A 19,490-nucleotide genomic window follows, 5' to 3' on the forward strand; every position below is an offset into this window, starting at 1 on the left:
ATACACCACCACGACCCGATTAGTGGTACTCAATCTCAACATCCATTCCAATACAACTCTCATGGTTGTAATCGACTCACTACTCGCAGAATCATTGTTGCATTACTATGGTCCACCACTGACCTACTGTCGTAATTCACTTTCCATGAAATCTTAATATCTAACCATACGGAGTCCATACATGTCGTATAGAATTCTCCTAAGGAGGTAACATAATTACCATTCATGATTCATGAAGAACACTCTAGATCCTCATGTACATACATGACATGAAGCAGATAAAATTGCAGAAGAGTTTCAATCAAAGCAACGATAGCAGGTTAATCCCATTCTTAATCATATACCTTCAATAGAAGACTTAACTCGAAGGTTCGTCTAGTCCTTTTTGAAACATGGTCCTGGCTTATCTCAAGATAGTACCTTCTGAGATAGATAGCCCGCTCATGGCGATTACATGAATTAAACCTTTACCAACTACTATTACGGTTGGGTATTACACAGTCATCAGAAGGAATGTCAATCTTCCAAACCATAATACAACCTTCACAGCTTTAACCATCATCACTGTATTCCTTTGGCACAAGCGCCTATAATTATCCTCTTACCTTTAAAGTGTCGGCCACCTCTTTGGCCTTTCCTGATAGTAAAATTTCCTTACAGTCAATGTCATTTTAACCACCTCCAAATAAATTTTCTACCTCATTTCAATCACTACTGATGTGAAGACGTTTTCCTTAAAATCTGATGAGTAAAAAAAATATCACCATTTTCCATAAGTTATTGCCTCAGTCTTTAGAGGTTAATCACTGTCACGACTGACTCTCAATCATACTTAGAACCTCTTTAATCTTAGGCCCTAATTGCCCTGAACAATTTCGACCTTTACTGGTTTGATCCATACTTTCTCGGGGTTTAACACGTGCCCCACTTGGCATCATTATAGTTACGTCATATTTCCTTTATCAACATTTTTATTCTTGAGAATTTTGAATATTACCTTTCTCCTTGTAAAACCTCTAAGGTTATCCTTGAATCGTTCCTCCTGTATTCCCTAGATACAGGGCATATCAAAATACCATATACTAATACTAGAATCATTGTTTATATACTTTTGAAAAATTTCTCCACTGATTCTTTAAAGGTTGTTGTTACCTTAATCCTTTCCAATTCATATTGTCAAAACTCATACTATCCCTATTAAGGGTGAAATTCCAACCTTTATGCATTCCCCTAGGATTCATTTTAAGTTACCGATGTTCTATCCTTAATTCCACCTTTAAAAAGGTACATGCATCCTTCCATGGATAAATCAAGTCATATATTCCTGATAAGGGTGTCTTATTCAATCATTTCCACCTCGATAGTATATGCCTAATTTCATAATAACATCTGTATTCAAAATGAGGTCAATTAATATGGCCTCCAAAAGATAACAATGGTTATCCGCTTTTCTTGCCTAATTTGGTAACGATAACAAGGATGTTCTGGAAGATATTGGTCGTGTTCAACGTGAACTTCTTCTTAATAATTCCTTATTTACTTTTGTTGTTTATCTCAACAGTCACCTTGATGCTGGGATATCTTTCATACCCGGCGTCTCCCTTTCTGGGTATCAAGCCACCGGTCTTACACTTCACATTCTCGAAGGTCACTTCCTTCATCCACTTTTCCTAATTTCTTACTTCCTTGCCTTCTCAGTCTATCCGCGTCTCATTATTTATCCTTTGAACTATCTCAAGGTTTCCTTGAATCCTCCCAACTTAAAGGGGGTACAATATATGTATCTCTTATGCCATCAACCAGCAATTTAACTCATGGTGAATCACCCTCATCCTGACGATTACATACTTTTCTATTTCTATTGCTACGAGTCTTTAGGGTTTCCTCATACCCAACTTCCTTATTATTCCTCAAACTCTATTGCCTTTTTATTCCTTTCCACTTCAGTTTCTTTTTAATTTCCTTTCTCTTATCATTATTTCATAAACCAACACAACATAAGCATTGATTTCAAATATCCCGTCATTCTGGATTCGTGTCCTCAGAACGAATCTTGACAACTTTTACAGCTTAGATTCATAATTCATCATACTCGTCCGCCTTTGTTCTGGCTCTAAAGCTTTTACACTATCTCCATAACCTTGGGAAGTACTTTCCTGAAAACAATTGACTGAACTTTAATCAGTTTATTATAACCTCTTGCTCCGTGCTTTTCTTGGTCTTTCACCAGTGGGTGGTCTCTCTCTTAGGAGGGTAAGTGACAAAAACAGTCTTTTGTGATTCGTCAATCATTTAGAATCTCAAATGATTCCTATATTTCCTTTAGCCAGGCTCTTGCCTTGACTGGGTCAACTTGTTCCTTATAGTTTAATTACGACTTCCCTGATTATCACATTCAAGGTTTTGCCCCTAATCTTATTCCTCAAGGTTTTTTTTTTAGAATCTCTGGATATATGTCTTATTTACTTTGCTTAAGTCTTTCCCTTGTTCCGTCCTTGCATGATTACAAATTATGAATTCTCAAGTTCCATAAACTTCATGACACTCTCTTAAGTGTTAATAGTGCAATTAACAATATGAACTTATCATAACCAGGCTGATCTGAACTGAAATTAACGAATATATACATAACAATTGGTTCGAGGGTACAACAACTGAACACATTAAAGAGAATTATATCATGTGATCTGATCACTTCTATCCCAAAAGTACTACCATAGATAATCATCTAGTCATTAAAACTAATCATTCATAACTTAGGCTAATCCTCCAAAAGCGGTGCTACATGAAACCCTTGTCTGATAGCTCTGGCTTTGCACACTACCGTGGATCAAGAAATGCGGGCACGCACGACATCCCTAACCTGCTCCATCACAGAGGTGATAAGGTCTAAGATAGTTGCAAGTAGAGCTGGATCAATCTGACCCTCAAGATGGCCTCTAGCTGTAACACGGGTGGTAGCCTCAATCCTTTCCATGCTATGAGCTAATCCTGCCAGAAGTACCCCGCCCTCAATCCTTGGTGCAGTAAGTCGATCCAATAGATCACTCCTAACATTACGGGCCTCGAACAGGCCACCCAAAGTCATGTAATAATCGGCGATAAGAGAAGCCTGAGTGGTTGCATCTAGCAGTCCATGGGGCGCAGGTGGTGCAGGCCCAGGGGATCCAAATGGATAACCAAGCACAGTATCAGGTGACAATGGTGCAGGAGATAAAGGTGGCATTTCCTCAGTAGGTGCTGGGCTCTGTACAGGGGAGGGAACAGGAATTGGTGGAACCTCATGGATAACATCCTCAACCGCAACATTCTCAATATGAATCTCATCCGGTCCCTCGTTAGGGTACTCTATCAGATTCACAATTTGATCTCCAACATGTAATAAAACATCCTCATGCTCATGCTCCTGAACATCAGGGTTCGGTGCCCCACTGCCCTATACGAGAACGAACAATGTTACTATCACGATATTTATAAGGGTTCCCATAAGGGTTTTAACTGTCAGTACTACTTTAGGTAGTCCGACTATGAACTTGGCAAGAGTTCTTATTATCTTAGTGAACTTATTATCTTAACGTCACATCATCTCTGAGGTTTATAACGATTGGCTCTGATACCATTTCTGTAACACCCCCAAATCCGGGGTCGGGGATCCGGGTTGTCACGAGTTCCATTTCCCCTAATAACACCCAATCTTAATAAATAATCAACTATTGTGTACTACGACCCCACCATAAACACACACACCACAAGTTATAGTCTCAGAGATGAATATCCAAAAATAATCACAAGTCATTTTATTCCACAATTATATGCCAATACACCTTAAAAGGGTTTCTGAATAAATTTACATTTCTTTGCCATTATTACAATTCATAAATATACATAAATCTGGTTCATCAATAGTTGAAAACCTAGACTATTGGTAGCTCCTACCTCAGCTACGGCGGCATCAACGCTTCCAGAAAACTGCGGAACATTTTCTAACCGCTTGCGAATTGGAAGCTTGGTCCTCTTCATCTTGTCTAGCTGATGTTGTGTGATGAAAGAAGAAAGCAAGGGTGAGCAACAAGCCCACCAAAATAATATGTATAGTGATTTACAATATATGAGCATTCTCATAGTACTCATGAAAGTCTTGGTCAAGAAGAAATGAACCAAGTTTGATATCTTACCGCGACCAAGTCACAAAATATTCAGTATATATGTACATATATAATTTTCACAATCTTTGAAATCCTCTGACATGTATAATATACACAGAGTTCCCGTTTATAACTGTATAAAATATCGTTGCAAGGTGATCTCATATATCTAACCTTGTCTCAATGTTTTTCCGAAAATCTTTGACATGCACCAGATAATCATTTACTAGATATAAGTTTAAAAGATGAAGTTACAAGATACTCCAATATACTTATATCCGAATACTACTTGAACTACCACCGTTCAAGTTATAATCAGTTTCAAAAGTTCATCACCCAGATGAGACTACAAGATAAGACTTGAATAGATTCAATCCTTGAAATATCATTATAAATAATGAAGTTACGAGATACTTCATTAAGTCCCGATATATATATACACCTATATATACATTTTATACAATCCTTGAAAACCTCTGTTATGAAAATTATAAACAGAGTTGCAATATCCAATGAATTTTGGAAAGGAGAAAACCTTGGCATAAACCTGATATCTTGCTGATCAGGCAAAGATACCAATAAGTAACCTTTTCTACTAGTAGATGGATGAATCCCCCACCGGTCATCACCCTGGCCACATAAGGACCTTGTGCTGGACCGCCACCCGGCCTCTTACGTATTGATGGACTGCCACCCAGCCACTTACACTTTGATAGACCGTACCCCGGTCTGTCGCTTATGCCGACTCAATTAGATGGACTTACTTCCCGAACGTTGGGCAAGTAATCAAATTGTTTTCTCAAAACAGCAACCACGTTGCAAATCTAAAATACACCACAGAGCCGGATCCCCCAGGTTTTGAGCGAGTATTTAAATCCCCTTCGAAAGAAGGATCTTAAATATAAAAGAATGAGTTTTGGGATCCGCCCTAACTTTTAGAAATCAATTTGAAGACTCGAAAACATTTTTTAGAATGTTTGGAGTACTGCTGATTTATTAAAATAAATCAGTCCCGATATATTAGAAATATCTGAATATTATTATTTAAATAATATTCTCATAAAGATAATCCTTATAAAAATAATCGAAGTAGACGTTTTAAAACTCATACTTGAAATGGATATTAAATAACCAAAGATATACTTATATGAAAGTACTATCTTTATTTGAATAATCGAACATAAGTTTGATTATCGAAACATTATTCTTTAATAAAATAAAGGATATTATTAAATAATAAGTGGAGTCATAATACCTCGAATGAATATTATAAATAATATTCATTAATAAAATAAACGGAGTCATAAGCCTTCGAATGAATATTCAAAATAATATTCATTAAATAAAATAAACCGAGTTATAAGTCCTCGAATGAATATTCAAGTAATATTCATTAAATAATATAAAGTTATCGAATAAACCTTATTCGATTAATAGTTTTAAAAACTATTCATATATATATATATATGTATATATATATATTATACTCGGGAGCCTCGCCTCCCGGTTTTAGAAAAAGTTCACCTTTTGATCCCATATACTAAGGGTATACTCAAATACCGCTTATCTCTAGCATAGGTATTATGCAACTAATAAGCATTTGAACCATCAGATATATAAATCAAGAATACGAAACAGGCGTGCATATATACCATATCACATGCTACAATATATCGCAAGAATTTGCTAATAACAAATATGCATTTATCACAAGATCATGCATATACACATATACATCACAACAACAGTTATACGGGTAGAAAACTTGCCTGAGCGACTGGGGGTTAATAATGGCTTGGGACGAGTCTGGTAACCTATAAACAACATATAAGTTGGAATTAAACCAAAGTCACTTGTAAATCTATACTTTAACCAATTTAGACTCCAACGCTCGCTTTGCGCTTAATGATTCCCTTAAGTCGCTCGAGTACCCTCGGCTCCACCATTTTTAATAAATTACCCATTACGAGTTTTAAGGCGATTCTTTCGCGAGTGTCTTACCAACTTCCTAACACACTCTACATAAATGTTTCATACTCGAATTAGCCCTTTTTGGTCATTAACATATGTTTCAAAGTAAGGCGAGGGGGTAATGATTCGTTCGCGAAACGTCGTTACTTAAAACGGCCGTTTCTCCTAAACCGTACATCGGAATCAAACGAACCACATATCAAAACGAAGCTCGTAACATGAAATATCTAAATATGGCAATGGTCAAAACCTAGCAGGGAGTTCTCGGGTCATAATGTTATGAACAAAAGCAGTCTAAAGTAAATCGGACATTACGACAGCTATGTTTACGCGATTTCCCAATTTTATACCATTCCAATTCAACCACCAATCAATCCCAATCCATTCATACAACCAAAATCCATCCTCACTACATCGTAACAGCCCCAATCAACTCAACATTACAATTTATACTTATTCTTAAACTTGAATTTAAACTATACTTAAGTAATTTAACTAAACCAACAAGATTCAACATTCATTTCACTACCACTCCAACCCAAACTCTAAACAAACAAGCTTCAAGCTACTCTTTACCATAACTATAAAAATCATCCTAATATACAAAGTAAAGCTAGGGTTTGGAGATGATATACCTTCCTTGAAGTGATGCGAGTAGCTAGGAAGCCTTAAGAAGCCTTGAGATGTCTTAGAGATGCTTGGATCTTAAAGGGAAAACAAGAAAAAATCAAGTTAAAAACCTTAAAATCACTATTCATTGTCTTCGTCATTGATTTCTTGGAGAAGATTGAGAATGAATTGGAGGCTTAAACTCATAGGATAGCCATATCTATGCATAAGGAGTACTAGATAATTAACTTACCAATTTAGGAAGCTTGGAACTTGAATTTTAAAAATTCCTCTTCTTGAAAATGGAAAAAGCCGAGAGCAAGCTTCTTGGTGAAGAGAAATAAAATTTTTTGTTTTGATGAAATGATTTGTTTTGGCTTGGTGGATGTAGTTTTGTTTGGATTTTTGGTTATTTACCTTATTAACCTTGTCTTTGTGTGGTTATAAACCAACCACATCTCCTCCCTCCCTATGTCATGCTTACATCACCTTATTGTGTCATCATCTCTTACTTTCCCTCTCCTTATTGGTTGGATGACCTCATCATCCCTAACCTCCTTGATTAACTTCCTAATTGTTTGCCTAATGACCGCTGATATGTTATACGGTTCGCTTAACTTTCGCTTTCGTTTATCGTTTGAGGGATCATACCCGGGATCTTATTACTTGGGTTTCCTTAACCTTTCTCAATACATTATATTCCTTTTATGATCCTCTCTTATAATCCTTTAATTTAAATCCTTTTTTATCCTGTTACCTTATACTCAATTTTTTCCGTATCTAGTGGATTTCCGGGAAAAATCAAAGTGTTCGGAATTGGATTCTGACGATCTTTACATACACTTATATACCATATAGAGTACTAATAAAATCTCAGAATATCCATAAAAGAAACCCTACATAGTGTGGCATGAACAGTTTTCTTATTCAGCAATATCAGCAAAAATACTATTCATAAGGGTTACAAAGAGTTCAAAATTTTGGGGTTATTACAACTATGCCCCTCTTGATCTTCCAATGTGTGTCGGGCTGACACAGAGTAGCAACAATAAGATCTAGATCAAAGTCCTCTAGGGTCTTATCATTCCAGGTATCATGCCTCACCTTCCTCGCGGGTTGCTTAATCACAGTCCTGATAGCCTCTGCACTATACTCCACCGTCCTCCCTCGCACCACAGTGAAGCCATTCTAATCAGCCTTGGCATTCGCATAGAACTCGCGAACCACACTCATAGGCACAGCAGCTAGTGCCTCGCAAAAAGGAACCCAGCCAATCTCCAAGATCATCTCCAAAAGCTTACCATTGTTCCTAGATGGCAGGAAACCTCTCTCCTTAGCAATAGGCTTCGCGAGAAGCCTCGTGTACTCCTCCTCAGCCTCGGGGGTAGAAAACATGGGCCTCACACCATTCGAAGTTGAAGAATCGGTGACGCTGCTATCGACTTGAGTTCTTTGTCTCTTGTGTGCCATAGAAATTGATTAGAGAGAATAAGAGTTGTGTTTTAGAGAGAATTTATGTTTGAGAGTTTATGAATTGGTGAAGATGTTTGTGTATGAGGTGTGTGTGTATATAAGTGGTGAAAAGAGAATTTGATATAGAATAGAAGTGGGATTTGATTATGGTAATAATGGGAGTAATGAATTTGATTTAGAGAGGGAATTATGGGTGGGGGAGTAAAATTCGGTTGGGAATTGATTTTGGGACAAAATTCCCGTTTTTCCCCCTTAAACTGCCTTTTATTTTTTTCCAAAGTCGGGACACGGCGCGGCCGCATGCTGAGATGGCGTAGGTGCGCGCTACTTCTGCCAAACTGAAGCGGCCGCGCGCTGTAACAGCGCGGCCGCGCGGTGTTTCTGTGTAAATGGCGCGGGCGCGCGCTGGGACAGCGCGGGCGCGCCAGGCTTCTGTAGTCAGACCTGAATTTTTCCATTTTTTTATTTTTTTGTGATTTTCTCTCTTCTTCTTGCTTCCTCTACTTAATAATGTACAACAAACTTGGGTTGCCTCCCAAGAAGCGCTTCTTTTACATCGCTAGCTTGACGTAGAATCTGAAGATCAAGTGGACAATAAAATGGCACTAACCACCTCGCTGGTTGCCGTGTCACCATAATAATGCTTTAACCATTGACCACTTACCTTGAATGCTTTTCCCGGATCATTCTCAAAAATTTTCACCGCTCTATGTGGAAACACAGTTTTGATTATGAAGGGCCCTGACCATCTTGACTTCAACTTTCCAGGAAAAAGACGGAGACGAGAGTTGAATAAAAGAACTTATTGCCCTGACATAAATTTCTTGAGCACTAGACCGCTATCGTGCCACCTCTTGACTTTCTCCCTATATATTTTGTTGTTCTCATAAGCTTGAAGTCAAAACTCATCAAGTTCATTTAATTGAAGCATCCTCTTCTTTCTAGCTGTATCCAAGTCCAGATTCAATTTCTTCAAAGCCCAATATGCTTTATGCTCGAGCTCCAGAGGAAAATGACACCCCTTACCATAAACCAACTGAAATGGCGACATTCCCGATAAAGTCTTATATGTTGTTTTATATGCCCAAACAACTTCATCAAGCTTCAAAGATCAATTCTTCCTTGATGCACATACCATTTTCTCCAAAATGCGCTTGATCTCTCTGTTAGATACCTCAGCTTGACCATTTGTCTTAGGATGATAAGCTGTAGTGATGTGATGATTCACAGTATACCTTTTCATCGTAGCAGTGAACTTGCGATTGCAAAAATGTGACCCCTCATTACTGATTATGACTCTTGGAGTTCCAAACCTTGTGAATATCTGCTTGTGTTGAAAATTAAGCACCACTTTTGCATCATTTTTGGCAACGCCTTAACTTCAACCCATTTTGACACATAATCAACTGCCAACAAGATATACTGATTGTTACAAGATGAGACAAATGGCCCCATAAAGTCAATTCCCCAAACATCGAAGACCTCAACCTCGAGAAGCACATTAAGAGGCATCTTATCCTTTTTAGACATATTACCCACACGTTGACATCGATCATATTTCAAAACGAACTGATGAGCATCTTTAAACAATATTGGCCAAAAGAAACCTGCTTGAAGAACACGAGCTGCTGTCTTTTCTCCACCAAAATGCCCTCCATAAGACGTTGAGTGACAATCTCGCAAGATCCCCCCCCCCCCCGTTTCGTTGTAAGAAATACATCTCCTGATGATTTGGTCAGCTCCTTGGCGAAAAAGAAATGGCTCATCCCACATATACCACTTCACCTCATGAAGAAACTTCTTCCTTTGAGCATAAGATAAGCCAGGAGGCATGATATTACTCACAAGATAGTTTACAATGTCTGCAAAATACGGTTCTTCTTCTTGCACTCCAAACAGCTACTCGTCGGGAAAGACTCATTTATCAATGTCTTGTCCAATAAAGTAGCATTAGGATTCTCTAAATGTGAGAGATGATCAACAACTTGATTTTTAGTTCCTTTTATGTCCTTGATCTCTAGTTCAAATTCTTGGAGCAACAGAACCCATCGAATCAATCTAGGCTTCGAGTCCTTCTTTGAGACGAGATATTGAATGGCAGCGTGATCAGTAAAAACTGTCACCTTAGTCCCAAGTAAATAAGATTGAAATTTTTCAAAACCGTAGACAATAGCCAAAAGTTCTTTCTCCGTAGTAGTGTAATTCAGTTGAGCACCATTTAGAGTCTTACTAGCGTAGTAGAACACATGAAATATATTGATCTTTCTCTGCCCAAGAACTGCTCCAACTCCATAGTCACTTGCATCACACATCATCTCAAAAGGCTCATTCCAATCAGGTGTAATTATGATAGGTGTCGTAATTAGACTCTTCTTTAATGTTTCAAAAGCTGCAAGGCACTCGTAATCGAATTTAAAAGGAACATCTTTCTCTAACAGACTGCATAAAGGCCTTGAAATTTTCGATAAATCTTTGATGAAACGCCTGTAGAAACCCACATGACCAAGAAAACTGCGAATTCCCTTAACAGAAATTGGTGGAGGAAGATTCTCAATGACCCCCGCCTTGGCCTTGTCCACCTCTAGGCCTTTATTAGAAACCTTGTGCCCGAGAATAATGCCCTGACGTACCGTAAAATGACATTTCTCTCAATTGAGAACCGGATTGGTCTCAACACACCTCTTGAGAACGTTTCCCAGATTCTGCAAGCATTCATTAAAAGAATCGTCAAAGACTGAGAAGTCGTCCATGAACACCTCCACATTCTATCCAATCATGTCAGAAAAGATGGCCATCATACATCTCTGAAATGTGGCCGGTGCACCATATAGACCAAAAGAAACTCGTCTGAAGGCGAAAGTACCAAATGAACAAGTGAAGGTAGTCTTCTCCTAATCTTCTAGAGCGATACAAATCTGATTGTAACCCAAATAGCCATCCAGAAGAAAGTAATACTAATGATCGGCCAACCTGTCAAGCATCTGATCAATGGAGGATAATGGAAAGTGGTCCTTCCTAGTGGCCTTGTTCAGCTTCCGATAGTCCATGCAGACCCTCCACCCCGTGACTATTCTGGTAGGGATAAGCTCATTCTTTTCATTTGCTACCACAGTAATTCCACCTTTCTTTGGCACACATTGAACCAGGCTTACCCATGAACTGTCAGAGATATGATAGATGATCCTTGCATCAAGCCACTTCAGAATATTCTTCTTCACTACTTCCTTCATGATAGGATTAAGTCTTCTTTTCTGCTCGACTGTAGGCTTGCTACCTTCCTCTAGCGGAATTGTATGCATACAGTAAGAAGGGATGATCCCCTTGATATCTGCTATAGTCCATCCAATTACTGACTTGAACTCTTTCAGAATCCTCAAAAGCTTTTCCTCATCACTACTTGAAAGGTCAAATGCAATAATAACAGGCAGAGTAGATGTATCACCTAAAAACGTATACCTCAAATCAAAGCTAACATCCTGATCCAGCACTCGCATTGTAAGCTCACCCTTCTGCACATCGATCAAGGTTCGGCTAGTTGCCAAGAAAGGTCTTCCCAAGATTATGGGAATCTTCTTATCATCTTCGAAATTAAGAATTACAAAATTAGCAGGAAATATGAGTTTATCAACCTTGACTGAGACATCCTCCACAATATCACGCGGATATGTAATAGAACGGTCGGCCAACTGTAAAGTCATAAATGTCGGTTTAGGATCAGGTAGATCAAACTGCTTGAAGATTGACAAAGGCATCAGATTGAAGCTAGCTCCCAAGTCACATAAGCATCTGTCAAAAGACACTTTTCCAATAGTACATGGAATAGTAAAGCTTCCTGGATCTTTAAGCTTTGGAGGCAACTTCTGCTGCAGCACAGCACTGCATTCCTCCGTAAGAGTGACAGTCTCTAAATCATCTAGCTTCACTTTTCGAGAGAGAATACCTTTCATAAAATTTGCATAACTAGGCATCTGCTCGAGAGCCTCAGCGAAAAGTATGTTGATATGAAGTTTCTTGAACACCTCCAGAAACTTCTCAAATTGCTTGTCCAGCTTTTTCTTCTGCAGCCACTTAGGAAAAGGTGGTGGATGATAGATCTGTTTCTCCCCTTTATTACCCTCAGGAGGAGTGTGCTCAATAGTAGTCTTCCTTGGTTCCACTTCTTCATCCTGTTGCTTTGCTTCTTTCTCAGCCCCAGTTTCTTTAGTTAACTCTTGAGTTTGTACGGGATTCGCAACCTTCCCAGACCTCAAATTGATTTCCTTTACCTGCTCCTTAGCTTCCTTCTTTCCTGGCACTTCAGTGTCACTAGGCAATGTACCAGGTTGACGATTTAGCAAGGCATTGGAAATTTTCCCAATCTGATTTTCCAAGGTCTTGATAGAAACAGCTTGACTCTTGCACATAAGCTTCAATTCCTCTAATTCAGATTTTTCATTAGCTTATTGCAGCTAGAGTTGTTATCTTGGTGCATACTGTGGTTGCTGAAAACCAGGGGGGTTGTACTGCTTAGCTGGATACTGCTGATAAGGCTGTTGAACCGCATTCTAAGCGTTGCTCCAACTGAAATTAGGATGATCACGGTTGTTAGGATGATAGGTGGCTTGCACAGGTTGCTGCGATCGCTGAAAGTTACTCACGAACTGAGCTGATTCACTAGAAATTACACACTGGTCAGTCTCATGGGCACCAGCACAAAGCTCACATACACTAGTGATTTGATTAACTCCATAATTAGCCAAAGTGTCCACCTTCATTGTCAAAGGCTTAAGTTGGGCAGCTATAGCAGTTGATGCGTCCAACTCCAGAATTCCTGCTACTTTTCCCTGAGTCAGTCTTTCGGAAGGATTCTGGTACTCATTAGCAGCCATCAGTTCAATAAGTTTATAAGCTTCATCGTAGCTCTTAGCCCACAAAGCTCCTCCTGATGTTGCATCAAGCATGGGTCTAGAAGTAGCACCCAATCTATTTTAGAAATAGTTGATAATCATCCAATCAGGCATGCCATGGTGTGGGCACTTCCTTAACATCTCCTTATTTCGATCCCAAGCCTCATACAGAGATTCTCCAGTTTGTTGAGCAAACCGAGTAAGAGCATTCCTGATTGCTGCAGTTTTTGCCATGGGGAAGAATTAAGTGAGAAACTTTTGAGCAAGATCTTCCCAAATGGTGATAGACCCTGATGATAGAGAATGTAACCAGCACTTAGCTTTGTCCCTCAGAGAGAATGGGAAGAGTCGTAGCTTAATAGCATCCTCAGTCACATCGTTGAATTTGAAAGTGTCGCAGATCTCGATGAAATCCCTGATGTGCATGTTGGGGTCTTCAGTAGGAGAACCCCCAAACTTAACTGAGTTTTGTATCATCTGAATCGTGCTCGACTTAATCTAAAAAGTGTTAGCCCTGATGGCTGGTCTGATGATGCTAGACTGAATAATATTAATCTTAGGCTTAAAATAGTCCATCAAATCCTTCGAATTTTCTACTTGATCACCCGTAGCTACTACAATTGGCTCTTCAACTTTCTCTTCTTCCTCTAACTTCTTCTTCCTCAGAAACTTCCCTACGAACTACCACAAGTTCTTCCTCGGCTTTATCCAGTGTTCTCTTATGAGTACGCGAACACGTATGTATACACCCTCGCTAGAGTACCTGATACCAGACAAGGAACAAATAAGTAACAATGTCCGAGTAAATGAACTTTAACGACCACTGATGGAAAGCACATAAACTATAAATTAACACTACAGTCCCCGGTAGCGACGCCAAAAACTTGTTAGTCGCTAAACACGTGCTAATAATACACGCAAGTATACGAGTTCGCGAGTAATATAGAATCTTTTCTAGTTCGTTCCCACAGAGACTGTATTGGTTACCTATTTAATTTATGCACCTAAGCAATAATGTATGGTTATTATCCAATGCTAAGACTATAACAAGTTGAGATTGTTTATAACTAAGAATTATGCTAACAATTATAACTACGAGAATAAGATTGACTGAATTGATATATATGACAAACATGGGATTCTAACTTCATTAAATACTTTATTCAATAGCTTTATTATTCTTAACCTTAGCATGCAATGGTGATGACACTAATTAAATAACATGAAACTGATAAACGCTAAATTTTGTTGCACGAGTACCATTCTACCAGACATCCAAAAAAAGATAGAAGCTAAATAGGCACCAATTATATTGAGATCCTATATGTCTATAGAGTTTGACAATATAATGGTTTAAGCACAAGTTATCTATCTTGATTAAATAGGGCAAGTAAGATGGTTAAAATTACCTACGAATCATGCATAACACATACATGAACCTATGTTAGCATGGCAAGTTCTAAATCCTTAAATCTACTTTCGCTTCATTAAGAATTAACACACTATCTTATAAGTTCGCAATGCTCATAAGACGAATACGCACAACTAATACTGGGATATCATACAATCACCACATACTAAGGCATCAAACAATTTAACTAAAGAAATCCATAAATAAATCCGCTAGAACCCCACGATAACGATTAGCTCATAATCGGACTCATCATCAACGTGGGTTCCGATGAAAACATGATATAGCAAACGTAGTCTTTATACGAATAAATAAAACCAAGTACAAACAAGAGTATAGGTTCAACAAAACAAGAAACAAGCATCCAAATTACAACTCAAAACAAAGATTCACAAAAATAAACTAGATCGTCTTCGCCTTTGTTGAATTGTGCTAAAGGTCTCTTGCCGTCTTCTCCTTGCGCTCTGGTCCGTCTCTAACTTGATATATATTAAGAATGACCTAATATTAATATATATAGCAGCCCTCAACAAACTGGAAGCCTTACCTTTTAGAATTGTAGTAGAATCAGGATTCTGAAATTCGGCCTTGGCGCGGCCGCGCACTATCACAGTGCGGGCGCGCCGTCCTTTTGGGAAAAACTTAGATTCCTTCTTAAATCTCGCTACTTCGAGCCGGCTTTCCAAGAGCTTTTATTCCAACACCACCTGGACACCAAATTAGCACCAAAACAATGCTAATTCACCTGATTACCTGAATAGTGCCTGAAATGCAAAAACACTAGAAAACACATTAAAACACTTAACAACTTGAGTACAAATACACCAATTCAAAGCTTATTAGAGCATAATAAAGTGTCATAAATGCCACTCAACACTAGTCTTAGGCTTCTTTTCACTTTTAGTGTTGATAGTAGAATTAACATTTTTCATACTCTCATCCTCATCTGTAATTTCTTGCTTAATGATGAGCTCTTCTTCACTAAAGTCCATCTCACAGGGTTTGAACAAAGGTGCATTCACTTTTTGTAGCACCTCAGGAACTTTCGTGTTTAAACTTTCTTTGCCTTTATTAGTTTGATTTTTCTTTACTGGTGGATTAACCTCATAGTCTAGTCCAATTGCTACATGGCATAAGGTTCGTTCTTTTCATGATATTGGCTAACTAATTCAAATGCATTCTGCATGACTCAAGTTTAAGTTCATTATTCTCAATCTTTTCTCTTAGTACAACATCTATCTCCTTTGTACACTTCAGCTTGTTATTTAGATATTCATTTTCACGCCTAACAGAATCTAGGTTCACAAGCTACAGTTTTAGTTCTTGTTTTTCTATTTCCAGTTTCTCATTATCTTTAGACAATTTGTTCATTTCTTTAGTGGAAGCCACCAACTTTTGTGAATATGAAACATTTCCTTACTCATCTTTTCAACAGTTTCTTTTTATTGAGAGGCATTCAAACCAATAGTGGTTAAGATGGGTACCTCCGATTTTAATCCATATGACTCTCCAACCTCTAAGGCCATAAGAGCATAATTTTCATATTCTTCATTTTAATCTTCATCATCTGTATCATCTCAACTTTTTCCCTGAGCAATATAAGCTTTTCCCCGTAGTTTTTTCAGAAGAGCCTCATACTTAGCTTCAAGCTCCAAGTATGTTGTAACACCCCAAATCCGGGGTCGGGGATCCGGGTTGTCACGAGTTCCAATTCCCTTAACAACTCTTAATCTTAATAATCAACCAACCACTGCGTACTGTGACCCCACAATATACACACACACACCACAAGTTATAGTCTCAGAGATGAATACCAAAAATAACACAAGTCATTTTATTCCACAATTAAAAGTCATTACACCTCAAAAGGGATTCTGAATAAATTTACATATTCTTTGCCATTATTACAATTTATAATATACATAAGTCTGGTGCATCAACAGTTGAAAGCCTAGCCTATTGGTAATTCCTACCTCAGCTACTGCGGCATCAACGCCTCCAGAAAACTGCGGAACGTTTCCTAACCACTTGCGAATTGAAAGCTTGGTCCTGTTCATCTTGTCTATCTTTTGTTATGTGATGAAAGAAAAAAGCAAGGGTGAGCAATAAGCCCACCAAAATAATATGTATAATAATTAACAATATATGAGCATTCTCATAGTACTTATGAAAGTCTTGGTCAAGAAGAATTGAACCAAGTTGATATCTTAACGCGACCAAGTCGTAAAATATTCAGTATATATATACATATATACTACTCAAAATCTTTGAAATCCTCTGACATGTATAATGTACACAGAGTTCCAGTTTATAACTATATAAAAATATCGTTGCAAGGTGATATTATATATCTAACCTTGTCTCAACGTTTTTCTGAAATCTTTGTCATTCATAAGATAATCATTAACTAGATATAAGTTGAAAAGATGAAGTTACAAGATACTCCAATATACTTATATCTTTTCCGAATACTACTTGAACTACCACCGTTCAAGGTATAATCAGTTTTAAAAGTTCATCACATAGATGAGACTACAAGAAAAGACTTGGATAGATTCAATCTTTGAAATATCATTATAAATAATGAAGTTACGAGATACTTCATTAAGTCCCGATATATATATAAACCTATATATATACATTTTATACACTCCTTGAAAACCTCTGTTATGAAAATTATAAATAGAGTTGCAATATCCAATGAATTTGGAAAGGAGAAAACCTTGGCATAATCCTGATATCTTGCTGATGAGGCAAAGATACCAATAAGTAACCTTTTCTACTAGTACATGGATGAATCCCCCACCGGTCATCACCCTGGCCGTATTAGGACCTTGTGCTGGACCGCCACCCGGCCTCTTACGCGTTGATGGACTGCCACCCAGCCACTTACACTTTGATAGACCGTACCCCGGCCTGTCGCTTATGCCGACTCAATTAGATGGACATACTTCCCGAATGTTGGGTAAGTAATCAATTCATTTATGAAAACAACAACCTCGTTGCGAATATAAAATACACCACAGAGCCGGATCCCTTAGATTTTTTAGCGAACATTCAAGTCCCCTTTGAAAGGAAGATCTTAAATCTGAAAACGAGTTTTGGGATCCGCTCTAACTTTTAAAATCATTTTGGAGACTCGGAAACATTTTTAAGAATGTTTGGAGTAATGCTGATTTAATGAAATAAATCAGTCCCGATATATTAGAAGATATCTGAATATTATTATTTAAATAATATTCCCATAAAGGATAATCTCTATAAAATAATTGAAGTAGAAGTCTTAAAACTCATACTTGAAATGAATAATAAATAACCAAAGATATACTTATACGAAAGTACGATCTTTATTTGAATAATCGAAAATAAGTTTGATTATCGAAACATTATTCTTTAATAAAATAAAGAATATTATTTAATAAATAAGCGGAGTAATAAGTCCTCGAATGAATATTCAAAATAATATTCATTAAATAAAATAAACGGAGTCATAAGTCCTCGAATTAATATTCAAAATAATATTCATTAAATAAAATAAGCGGAGTCATAAGTCCTCGAATTAATATTCAAAATAATATTAATTTATAATATAAAACTATCGAATAAACATTATTCGATTAATAGTTTTGAAAACTATATCTATATATATAAATATATATATAATATACTTGTGAACATCGACTCCCGGTTTAGAAAATGTTCAACTTTGGGTCCCCTATACTAAGGGTATACGCAACTACTGCTTGTCTCTAGCAAATGTATTATGCAACTTATAAGTATTTGAATCACCAATTAGATATCAAGATTATGACACAGGCATGCATATATACCATATAAACATGCTCCTATATATCACAAGATTTGCTAATAACAACCATGCACTTATCTCAAGATAATGCATCAATATATTTACATCACAACAACAGTATAACGGGTAGAAAACTTGCCTGAGTGCTCCCGGATAGACTTAAGCTTAGAGTGGGTCCGATAACTTATGAACAACAACATAAGTCGGAATTAAACCCCGGTCGCTTAAGAAACTAGACTTTAACCAATTGAACCCTAACGTTCGCTTATGGTCACTCTTACGCTTAACGAATCACATAAGTCGTTCGAGTACCCTCGGCTCCACCATTTTTAATAAATTAACCATTATGAATTTTAAGGCGATTCTTTCGCGAGTACTCTAACAACTGCCTAATACACTTTACATAATTCTTTTAATCTCCAATTAGTCATTTAAGGGCCTTAACCAAGGTTTCAAAGTAAGGCGAGGGGTAATGGTTCGTTCGCGAAACGCCGTTACTTAAAATGGTCGTTTCTCCTAAACCGTACATCAGATTCAAGCGAACCATATATCAAAACGAAGCTCGTAACATGAACTATATAAACATGGCAATGGTCAGAATCTAACAGTGAGTGCACGGGTCCTGAAATTAAGAACAAAAACAGTCCAAGGAAAATTGGGCATTACGACGGCTATAACTTAGCGATTCCCAAAATTTTATCAAATCAATTCAACACCAAACCACCATCAATTAATCCCAATACAACCATATGACAATATCACTCATCAACCACTTTAAACCATTTAAATAAAGCCAAAATTATTACCATAAACCATCAAGAACAACTGGTGCTACTCTTAACTCCCAAAATCAACAAAAGCACTTAACAACTAAGATCTCAACATGACAAAACAACTACTACACTTAATCTATCATTCCATCATCATAATCATTTATATCAAACAATCTTAATACTAAGATCATGAAGAGTTATACCTTCCTTGAAGCTTTTAATCAATGAAAGATCCTTGGAATGCCCATGGAAGCCTTGATCTATGCTTAAGCTACCTTGATCTTACAATAAAAATCAAGAATCAAAAATTTGTTCTTGAAAGTTACTGTTCACCCTAAACTTTTAGGAATTTTTTAACTAGGTAAATCTTGGAATCTTGGATCCAAACTTATAGCATAACTAAGTTATGAATTA

The 19,490-nt window shown here is 37.4% G+C and overlaps 1 non-coding gene across 1 annotated transcript; it reads left to right on the forward strand.

Annotated features, from left to right (window-relative positions):
• The first annotated feature begins 13,196 nt into the window (after positions 1 to 13,196).
• On the forward strand, positions 13,197 to 13,303 carry LOC141663143 (small nucleolar RNA R71). The gene has a single exon (XR_012551227.1). It is a non-coding gene; the product is annotated as a small nucleolar RNA R71 (small nucleolar RNA).
• The last annotated feature ends 6,187 nt before the right edge of the window (positions 13,304 to 19,490 follow it).

The sequence above is a fragment of the Apium graveolens genome, chromosome 5 (assembly GCF_009905375.1).
Source record: "Apium graveolens cultivar Ventura chromosome 5, ASM990537v1, whole genome shotgun sequence".
In the NCBI taxonomy this organism is placed as follows: Eukaryota; Viridiplantae; Streptophyta; class Magnoliopsida; order Apiales; family Apiaceae; genus Apium; species Apium graveolens.